The sequence below is a fragment of the Asparagus officinalis genome, chromosome 2, assembly GCF_001876935.1.
Source record: "Asparagus officinalis chromosome 2, Aspof.V1, whole genome shotgun sequence".
NCBI lineage: Eukaryota > Viridiplantae > Streptophyta > Magnoliopsida > Asparagales > Asparagaceae > Asparagus > Asparagus officinalis.
The window spans coordinates 31,958,725-31,968,773 of record NC_033795.1 but is presented as its reverse complement, the minus strand read 5'-3'; the positions used below and the strand labels follow the sequence as shown (position 1 = coordinate 31,968,773).

Sequence of the window (10,049 nt, the reverse complement as noted above, 5' to 3'; positions counted from 1 at the left end):
TCCGGGCCTGGCCCGGCCCGGCCCGGCCAAACGGTCACATTTGTGACCGTTTTGGCCGGGCCGGGCCGGGCTGGCCCGGCCCGGCCCGGGTCAAATCTGGCCTAACGGTCAGATTTGGCCTTTTGACCGTTTTGCCCCTTAAAACGGTCAAAAAACGGCTATTTTTCGAGGGTTTTTTGGTCATTTACCTAGGGGGCTGCTTCTATAAATAGAGGGGGGTTTCAATTCATTTAATACTTCCAACAAATGGCTTCTGGGTCTGATTATGAAGAGCAACATGCAACTCCTACCGATCCAGAGATGAGTCCTCCTACAACAACTCCTCATCCTACCGGTGTTAATCCTGAATCTGGTGGCGACGAATCTACGGCACCAAGAGCTCCAAAAAGGCCGAGGTCTGATGTATGGAATTTTTTTGAGAAGATAGACGTCACCAAGGATGAACACGGTAGGATCATCTCTCAGAATGCGAAATGTGCGTTGTGCGGCCAGATATTCAAAGCTCATCATAAGAGCGGCACCAACCATCTCAAACGGCATATTGAAAAACACAACAAAGGCCAAAATCTACAAGGTGATATCCGGCAGTCTATGCTTTCCCAATCATCCTCTTCAGGTACCCTCGGCAGTTGGAATTATGACGCTGCCCGAGCCCGGAAATGCGTAATCAGGTTTATTGTTCTTAAAAACCTTCCTTTTAAATTAGTAGAAGATGATGAATTTGAAGATTTATTTAGAGATGGTTTTTATCCTGCATTTACAAAATTTTCTCGTCAAACCTGTCAACGTGATATTTTAAAATATTATGTTGAGGAACAGGGAAAAATAATTTCTTATTTTAAAAATTTAAACTGCAAATTTTCTTTAACTTCTGATATTTGGTCATCTAGAGTGCAAACTGGTTATTTATGTATAACAGCACACTGGATTGATGAAAGTTGGAAAATGTTTAAAAGAGTTGTTTCTTTTATTGCAATTGAAGAGTCACACACTGGTATTAATGTTGCAAATTTAATTGTTGAAGAACTTATGAAACTAGAAATTGATCAAAGAATATTTACTCTTTCACTAGATAATGCAAGTAATAATAATGTAGCTGTTGATTTTCTGAAAATAACTTTGTCATTGCCATGTCATGGTGAGCTTTTTCATGTTAGATGTATCTGTCATATTTTAAATTTAATTGTTCAAAGTGCATTTTCTGAAATTAAACCCATGATAGAAAAAGTTAGAACAGTTACTAATATGCATAATGCTTCTGAAATGAGAATTAAAAGATGGAAACAATGTTGTAAAAGAAAAAATTATAAGCCTAGACTAATTCCAAAAGATGTTGACCATAGGTGGAATTCCACCTATGCAATGTTATCTGTAGCAATAGAATATAAAGAAATTATAAATGATTTTATAAATTTTTATGCTTCTAGTTCTAGCTCTGGTAGTGCTTATGGAATAACTGAAGATGAATGGACAGTTATATGTAAATTAAATGAGATGTTACAAGTTTTTTATGATGCTACTATGTTATTATCTGGTTGTTATTATCCAACTATTACTTTAGCTGCTTTACAAATTTTAAATATTCAAAAAAATTTTACAAAATATCGTATGGATGATATTTTTGGAAGTATAATTTTTGAAATGGAGAGTAAATTTAATAAGTATTTTAGGCCTATTCCTCATATTTTTGGTATTGGTGTTCTTATTGATCCATGCTTGAAGGAAATTGGCCTTCGAAGTTTGTTACAATCATTGTATGGTGGACAGATTATAGACTTAGATGATGGATCCACCCTTACTGCTACTACTCATTATTTAGCTATTAGAAATTATTTTCAAACCTTATATGATGAGTATGCAGCTAGATATGGTGTAGCTACACAACAGTCTTCAGCTTCGGCACCTTCAGCTTCGAGCACAGGTCGAGGTAAAAGTGTAAGTTTTGATAGGTATGCAATGGTAGCTGAACTAACTGGTGGATCTGGAACTTCATCAGGATTAGATGTTTCTGAAATAGATGAATATTTTTCTGCTTCTTTAGTTAGATGTCAAGGAAATGCTTTAGATATTTTGCAATGGTGGAAAGTATATGGATCAGTTTCATATCCTATACTTTCCACCATGGTTCGTGACTTACTATCAGTGCAGGTTTCGACTGTAGCCTCGGAATCCGCTTTCAGCACAGCAGGACGTTTGATCGACGACCACAGGACATGCTTAGATCCGTATACTGTACAAGCGGTGATGTGCTTACAGGATTGGTGGAGATACGAGAAGCGAACACAAGGCATCGAACGGATTGCTATGATTGAAGATAAATTTGAAGAGTTGGGACTAGCAGATAGATATAATGATTAGATAATATTCATAAAATTGTAATTTTTATTTCTTAGCTTTAAATTTGAATTAAATTATTTCGAAAAAAGTTGCAAATGATAGTGATATGGGTGAGTAGGTGCCAACCTAGTTGGGATGTACTCATCTATTGTGATGCGACGAATTTCGAAATAAATTTATACTTGTAAAGGATTTACCGATTATTAATAAAGAAGTTATTTTTATCATTTTTGTACTTGTAATTTATGTCATTTCATTTCAAGTTATTAATTACATTTATGACATTTTTTATAATAATTTATGATTTATGATTTTGTTAAAATAATTTATGATTTATGGTTTTGTTAAAATAATTTATGATTTATGGTTTTGTTAAAATTTTAAAAAAATAAAAAAAAACAAAAAAAAAATTCTTAAAAAAAATCAAACCGGGCCGGCCCGGTGTCCGGCCCGCTCAGGTCCGGGCCCGGGCCCGGACCACCCGGGCCCGGGTCCGGGCTTGGGTTTTGCCCGGCCTGGGCCCGGTTTCCCGGGCCGGGCCGGGCCGGGCCGGCCCGGATGGACAGCCCTATTGGGACCCTAGAAAGTGATGTAATGTGTACATAGTCTAGAGCAAGATCCTAATCCTATATGATATCCACAGTTGCACAATCAAACGCTACTACCCTAGCTACCAACATTAGACCAAAGATCAATCCATGGATTCTCGCACAAAGTGTCTACACTGAAATGGCGCATCATCATCAGTACCCTCCGATCGAAGGCGGACCCATGACGTGTGCGTACGTGATACATCTACCCACAGAGCCAAAGCATGCACACCCCCATTTCCACACCAACTCCAACAGTATTCTGCCACGTCACAACAAAATGGCACCGGCAAAGAAGCCGACCAATAAGAAAGCGTTTCATTTTGGAATCACTGTTCAATGAAAACTACAGGCAGCTGCAAAGGCAGGCTAATGACGTACGGCTAAGTCAGTGTCGCTATTATATCAAAGACTTCGTTTGGGAATTATGGTAGTAGTTCTCAAAAGATTTTCTCAAAACGATGATCCGCATTTTGTTTTAACTATCTCCATAAATAGTAATCACTTATTTCAATCTAACCATCAATTAAGCTTTAATGTATAATATAATGTATAATATTAATGCATCATAATATTTACATATACATGCGGTACCATTATATTAACTATGTAAGTTAGTTTTATATATAGCGATACTTTTTTTTTTGTGTTAATATCGTAAAACACAAGGGATAATCTTGGGTTGGAATCCTAGAGTCAAAAAATTATGCAAGTGGATCAGCAAACGTACGTAATAGTATCCTTAAATTAATGGTTGGTTTCGGATCATCTTCGTATTATAGAGGATTATCCACTTCTACGCTCTCAGCATCTGCATGTGTTAAAGAAATTGTATATATCAACACCCATAACGGAATCTATATACAGAGAGGGCAATATACTTTTTGTATATCATCGTCATAATGAAGTTACGTAAAGTCTACAGCCAACACGTTCAATATTCACAAGACATTTTTAAGTGACAAATATAAGTAAAAGATTAATAGATTCTACAGCCAACACGTTCAATATTCACAAGACATTTTTAAGTGACAAATATAAGTAAAAGATTAATAGATAACTTTATTCGTACTGTAATGAAAAAAATGACATTTTTAAGTGACAAATATAAGTAAAAGATTAATAGATAACTTTATTCGTACTGTAATGAAAAAAATATATATCAGAGATATTCAGGGGACAGTGCTCTCTACGGAGCAAAACTACAAAGACGGTACCTTTGATCAAAATAAAATCACCAAGCCCAACATAAAGAGCAATAATTAGCCCACAAAAAATAACTAAAACCAAGTTCAACGCCGTCCATTTCTATGTAAAGCTATTCCTATGTATATAAGGGATATAGAGTAAACTAGCTACAGCCGGTCGTCCCTCGCATCAAAAAAAAATAGCCAGCCAGCGAGAGAGATCAAGAATCAGTTAAGTTTGTTCTTTGACTCAACACAAGTAGCGTTGGACACGTAGAGCGCAAAGGGGTAGGTATTAGCATACTGAAACGACACGGACATGCCGCCAGCAATGGCACGGCCGTCGTTGACGAGGCAGTCGTCGAAGCGGAGGCGGCGGAAGATATTGGGAAGGATATTGGTACAACGTAATGTAATTTTACATCGTTATTAGAATATAGGGTTTTTTGTTTTTAGGTTCATTTGTTTTCCTAGCTTTATCTTTAAATCCAAAAATTATTAGGTGTATCTTTAAACCTAACTTTCTTTTTGTATTTATCTTTAAACCCAATTTTAAAATATAATACTCTCATATGTGGGTCCCCCTATATAAGAGAATTGGGTTTAAAGATAAATACAAAAAGAAAGTTGGGTTTAAAGATACAACTAATAATTCTTGGGTTTAAAGATAAAGCTAAGTAAACAAATGGACCTAAAAACAAAAAGCCCTAGAATATATTATTATCTTGTATATTATTATCATATTATTACGAGAATGTATTATTATTATTCTATAATAAATATGATATATTATTATTATTTTGTGAGAAGTTATATTATTATACATTAGTATATAATATTGGAGATAATAATTAATATATTATTAATATTATTTATAATAAAAATTTAAAATGAATTAATATTTTATAATATAACTTAATATTATTATATTATGATTATTTTAATAATTATCACTAATTTTTCATTTTATTACTAATAAATGATATTATTGTATAACATATTAGTACTATATTATTATTTATTTTATAGTATATTAATATTCATTATGTATTACATTATATTTATCAAAAGTATATGACGTCTAATATATATAATATACTACGTACTGTTATTCTGTTATTACTATGCTATTATTATTTTATCATGATACATTTTATTTTTTATTATATAAAATATTATTACTATGTTAAATACATACATTTTAATATATTATTTTATTAATTTTTGTGAGGAGTTACTACTTTATTATTAAATATTCTATCGTATAACATCTAGTAATAATTAATATATTATATTTAATTTATTAAATTACTAATAATATGATTTTATTTATTTATATAATATAATAGTTATTCTACTATGTAGTATAGTATTCATAATAGTTATTATACTATGTAGTATAGTATTATTAATAAATTAATATATACTGTTTTTAATAATTTATTTTATTTTATTATTATATTATAATAACTAGAGTATTATATAATACATTGTCATCATGTTAAATATTAATATTTAATGTATTATTATTATATTATTATATAAGCTATCCCCCTCAAACTCAAAACAAATACACCAAACTTAAAACTTTTTTTTTTTTGGTATTTTGAAATAAGTATGGTGTTTTAGGTTTTCATGTTGAAACCTAACAAAAGCATCATGGTTTCTAAACACATATTATTTTATTTTTGATAAAATCACCATAAAAAAACTAAAAAACGATGACATCCTAACGCTCACATCCCTTCTGAGGTTAACCTAACTGGCCGGTGACCAAAACGGTAATAGGAACGAAAAGGGCCAGAGGTTAAATTCCCAGGGTCGTTGGAGTTGCAGGCAACCGCAGTGTACTATCCTGCACCTGATGCTCACGTGGTCCCCACGGGCCAGGGCAAAGAAGCTTCTGAGCCACATAGACTAAACTAAGACCGAAGTTCACTAGAACGTTGAACCTCCTACGTTTTCGACACGTGTATTATAAGAGAACTTATGGCCGTAGGATGAGTATTTACCTCGCTCGAGAAGCCTGCGGCTGAATTTGTGACGGGTTTCTCCCTCCCGTTCCGTTATGCGATCAAAGCGCCGGGGTGAAATTCCTAACGGGATAAAGGAACCGTTAGGTCAGTGTATTTCAAATAATTAAAAACGAGACAATAAAAAAACCAAAATATTCATCCAATTTAAATGAAAGAAATAGAGTGTTTCTTCGAAAAGGTGATTGTTAAAAATAAAGAACAGAGGTCAAAAAACCCTGAGAGAAGAAGGAAAACTCCAATACACTAATGAAAAAGTAAATGAAACTACTGTCTGAAGATTTTAAATTAACGAAACAACTAAAAACATACGCTAATAATTTCCAGTATCGGCAAAGCATTAGAAGAAGTTGACAGAAAGAGGAATATCCAGTTTCAGTAAAAGGAAAGAAAACAGAAAGGAAGAAAAAAAATTCCAATTTCAGTTAAACAAATAGAAAAAGGAAATAAAAAGCAGCACCAATGTCTGTCTGAATAATGAACAAGAATAGAAAATATACATCAGAAATTTTAAGAATAGGAATCCTAAATGCGCTTAATATATATTAAAGGAAGCTGTTAAAAACTCAAGACGAACATGAAAATATTTCCAGTATCGGCAAGAAAAAGGCTTTTTTTTCCTACATAAAAATTAATGTTAAAAAAAAAAGGGAAAACATAAAAGTTTTAATTTTTCACTAAAAGATTTAAAAATAGGGGTTTTTGCTTTTAGACCCATTTGTTTACTCCCATTTATTTTTAAATCCATGTACTATTATTTGTATCTTTAAGCCCAATTCACATTTTGTATTTATTTTTAAACCCAATCTTCAAAATATAAAAATAAATGATTTTGGGTTTAAAGATAAATACAAAAGGTGAATTGGGCTTAAAGATACAAATAATAGTACTTGGGTTTAAAAATAAATGGGAGTAAACAAATGGGTCTAAAAGCAAAAACCCCTTAAAAATAAAATAGCGTAGAAGAAACAGAGAACGTACCAGGAGAAGAAAAGAGGACGACGAAGAGGAGCAGGACAAGAAAGGACGCAGCCATCAGCGGTAGCTTAACCCTTCCACAAAAAACTACCATCGCTGACAAACAGCCGAAACTTAACCTCCCGCCTTCCGAAACCCTAGCTCTCAGCCTGCAACCAAAACGAAGCACAGCGATCATGCACCGCATAAAAACAACAAAACTCGACCTAGCCAGCTAGGGTTTAGTTGACTCGGACCACTCATCGATCCTCGCGCGATCTCACTCACCTTTGCACGGCGAAAAGGCGCCCAAAGAACTCCCGCGGCTTTGAGATTCGTGCCTCCCGCGAGATTAGGTCTTCAAAATAAATTCTCTCGTTTTTTCTCTGCGAGATGAGATGGAGGATTCTTCTTATAGAGCGTGGGCGTTTCGTAATTATTGCCATCGTGTTGGGCTTTTAGGCAATCATGAAGATGACGATTGATACGGGAATGCCCCGTTACGGAATAATTGAGGAGTTGCATTAACGGGGGGACACACGTGCCCTGTTCCTACCCGTCGATTTGTTACGCACGTGACGCATCCATATTTATTAAGAAATTAAGTAATCGGGGGAAACTAACGACTATCGCTTTCGGTATTATTTTAAGAAAGTCGGAGATTGAAATTTGATTACCTTTATTATAGCAATTAATTGTTAGTTGTGGGATTGATTTAGTAAGGATACCTCGAATAGACACAAACCAGCTCATAGTAGGTACGTATGTATTTGATCAATCAATATGTTGCCATAATTAGAATTAAAACAAATTCTAGAACAATCAGCTCATTTTCCAATCTATTAATTTGCAGAGAAGAGCAGTTTAGTGCCCGTGATGATAGGTTTCGGACACCATGATGACAAATTCATGCTAATCCGAGTAAACGTAACCGCTTGGAAAATATTTCTCAGTCTACTAGCATTATCGCATGTGCACGTGCAGGCTCAAGAGGCACAAAACTTTTTTTTTAATAAACTCCTATATCTCAAAATGCATTAGAGATTTGATTATAAGGGTGTTTGGTTCAATTTCTAGAAATTATAGGAAATGTTTTCCACCTAAAATATGATTTCCTTATATTTCTTAAAAAAATTATAGGAAAAGTTTTGAGAAATAAAAAAGTACCAATTTTCTTGTTTTTTGTACTTTGCTAGTTTGGTTCAAAACAAGAAAATAGCTCATAACTTTATAAAAAATAATAAGATTTGGTAGGTTTTTAATTAAATATGGTATGTGTCACATTTCTGGTGATTTCCTCTCATTTTGAGAGGAAATTGCTTTTTGTAAAATTTGGTAGGTTTTGATATTTTATAGAAAATATTTCTGTAAATTTTTTGTTGAACCAAACACAATTTACAGAAATCTTTGAAAAACTTTTAATTACAAATTTACCATTGTCAGATGTTTTGAGAAAAGTTTTCTCAAAAAGTGTGCAACCAAACAGCCCCTAAAATTAGAAACATCACATCTGGAAAAAAGGACTGATCCTGGGAAAGGGTATTTTCGTCAGTGTTTTTAATTCAACGGGCCTCCGATATACTCGCCGGAGGAGTTCACGAGAGGAAGGTGTCTTTGTAATTCTTTCCAATTGTGTTTCTAGGTCTTTTTTGGGGACTGTGTTCAAGGAAATAGGTATATTTTGAAAATTTAAACGTAATACTTGCTAATCTTTTCACATTAAATGCGTTGATTTCTCGTAATAATCGTCAAGTCCCTTCTCCTTGGTCAACTTTCCTCCTACGGCAAGCTGAAAGTAACGTATCGTACTCAAATTTGAAATGCATTTTTTGAGGGAATTAGAGATTGTTAATTTCTTTGGTTGGTTTCTAGGTATAATTTATATAGATATTTTCAACAATATAACTTCGTTATTATTTAGACAATTACATATTACATATCCATTAAATACCAGGTATAAATGTTCAATAATTGTTTTCCAATACATGTTGCCTCTGTGCCCATTTTTCATATTTAAAATTTTGAGTTACGAATGAAATATTACACAATAAAATTTAAATTATAAAAATGGTCAAAGGTCGGAATGGAACTGGATTAAGACCGACCAATTTGGGCCAGGCTATAAGCCGGTCTAGCCAGATTTATACTTGAACGCATGGGTCCGACAACTGTTGGGCCGGTCCACTCGCCACATATATCTACATTCGCTAGAACATATCATGTTCAATTATTAAAAAAAAGGCTAAACTGCATTCAGATATCACAAAATTTCTTCACTCTATTATTTATACGTCACAAGTTATACTTTGCAGCGAAAAAGTACCATAAGTTGTTTAAAAAATTAGCATGTTAGTACCATCAATTATGCAAACGCGAAAATTTTCATCCGAATATTTTTCTATGATACTTACATGCTAATTATAAAGCTTTTTAACCACTAATTTTTTTTAAACTTGATATTATATTTCTTAAATTTGATACTAAATAGACCAAATTCTTTTTCATACTTATCTTAATTCTACTTTGAAATAGAAGTGGGACATGTCTAATAATAAATTTAATAGATATTAATTGTTAGAAAGGTATAAAATTAATATGTTAGTGTCATGAGAACGTTGGGGTGAAACTTTTCAAGTGGGCATGCTCGAGGGTACTAATGTGTCATTTTTAATAACTTATGATATTTTTCTACCACAAAATGCAAATTGTGAGCTATAGGTGCACTAGTAAAAAACTGGGTATTGGCGACGGGGAAATCCGTCACCAATACCCCACAATCTGTCACCAATACACATTGGCGACGGTATAGGATCTGTAGCCAATAAATCCGTCGCCAATATGTATTGGCGACAGGGAAACCAGTTACCAATACGCATTGGTGACGGATGTACATTGTCGACGGAAATATTTGGTGACGGGTTGCACCCGTCGCCAAACACTATTGG

The 10,049-nt window shown here is 33.7% G+C and overlaps 1 long non-coding RNA gene across 1 annotated transcript; it reads right to left on the bottom strand.

The window, feature by feature from the left end:
• LOC109829742 lies at positions 6,133–7,471 on the bottom strand. Its single transcript, XR_002244123.1, has 3 exons — positions 7,393–7,471; positions 7,129–7,274; positions 6,133–6,210 (listed from the first exon to the last, which is right to left on the bottom strand). It is a non-coding gene; the product is annotated as an uncharacterized LOC109829742 (long non-coding RNA).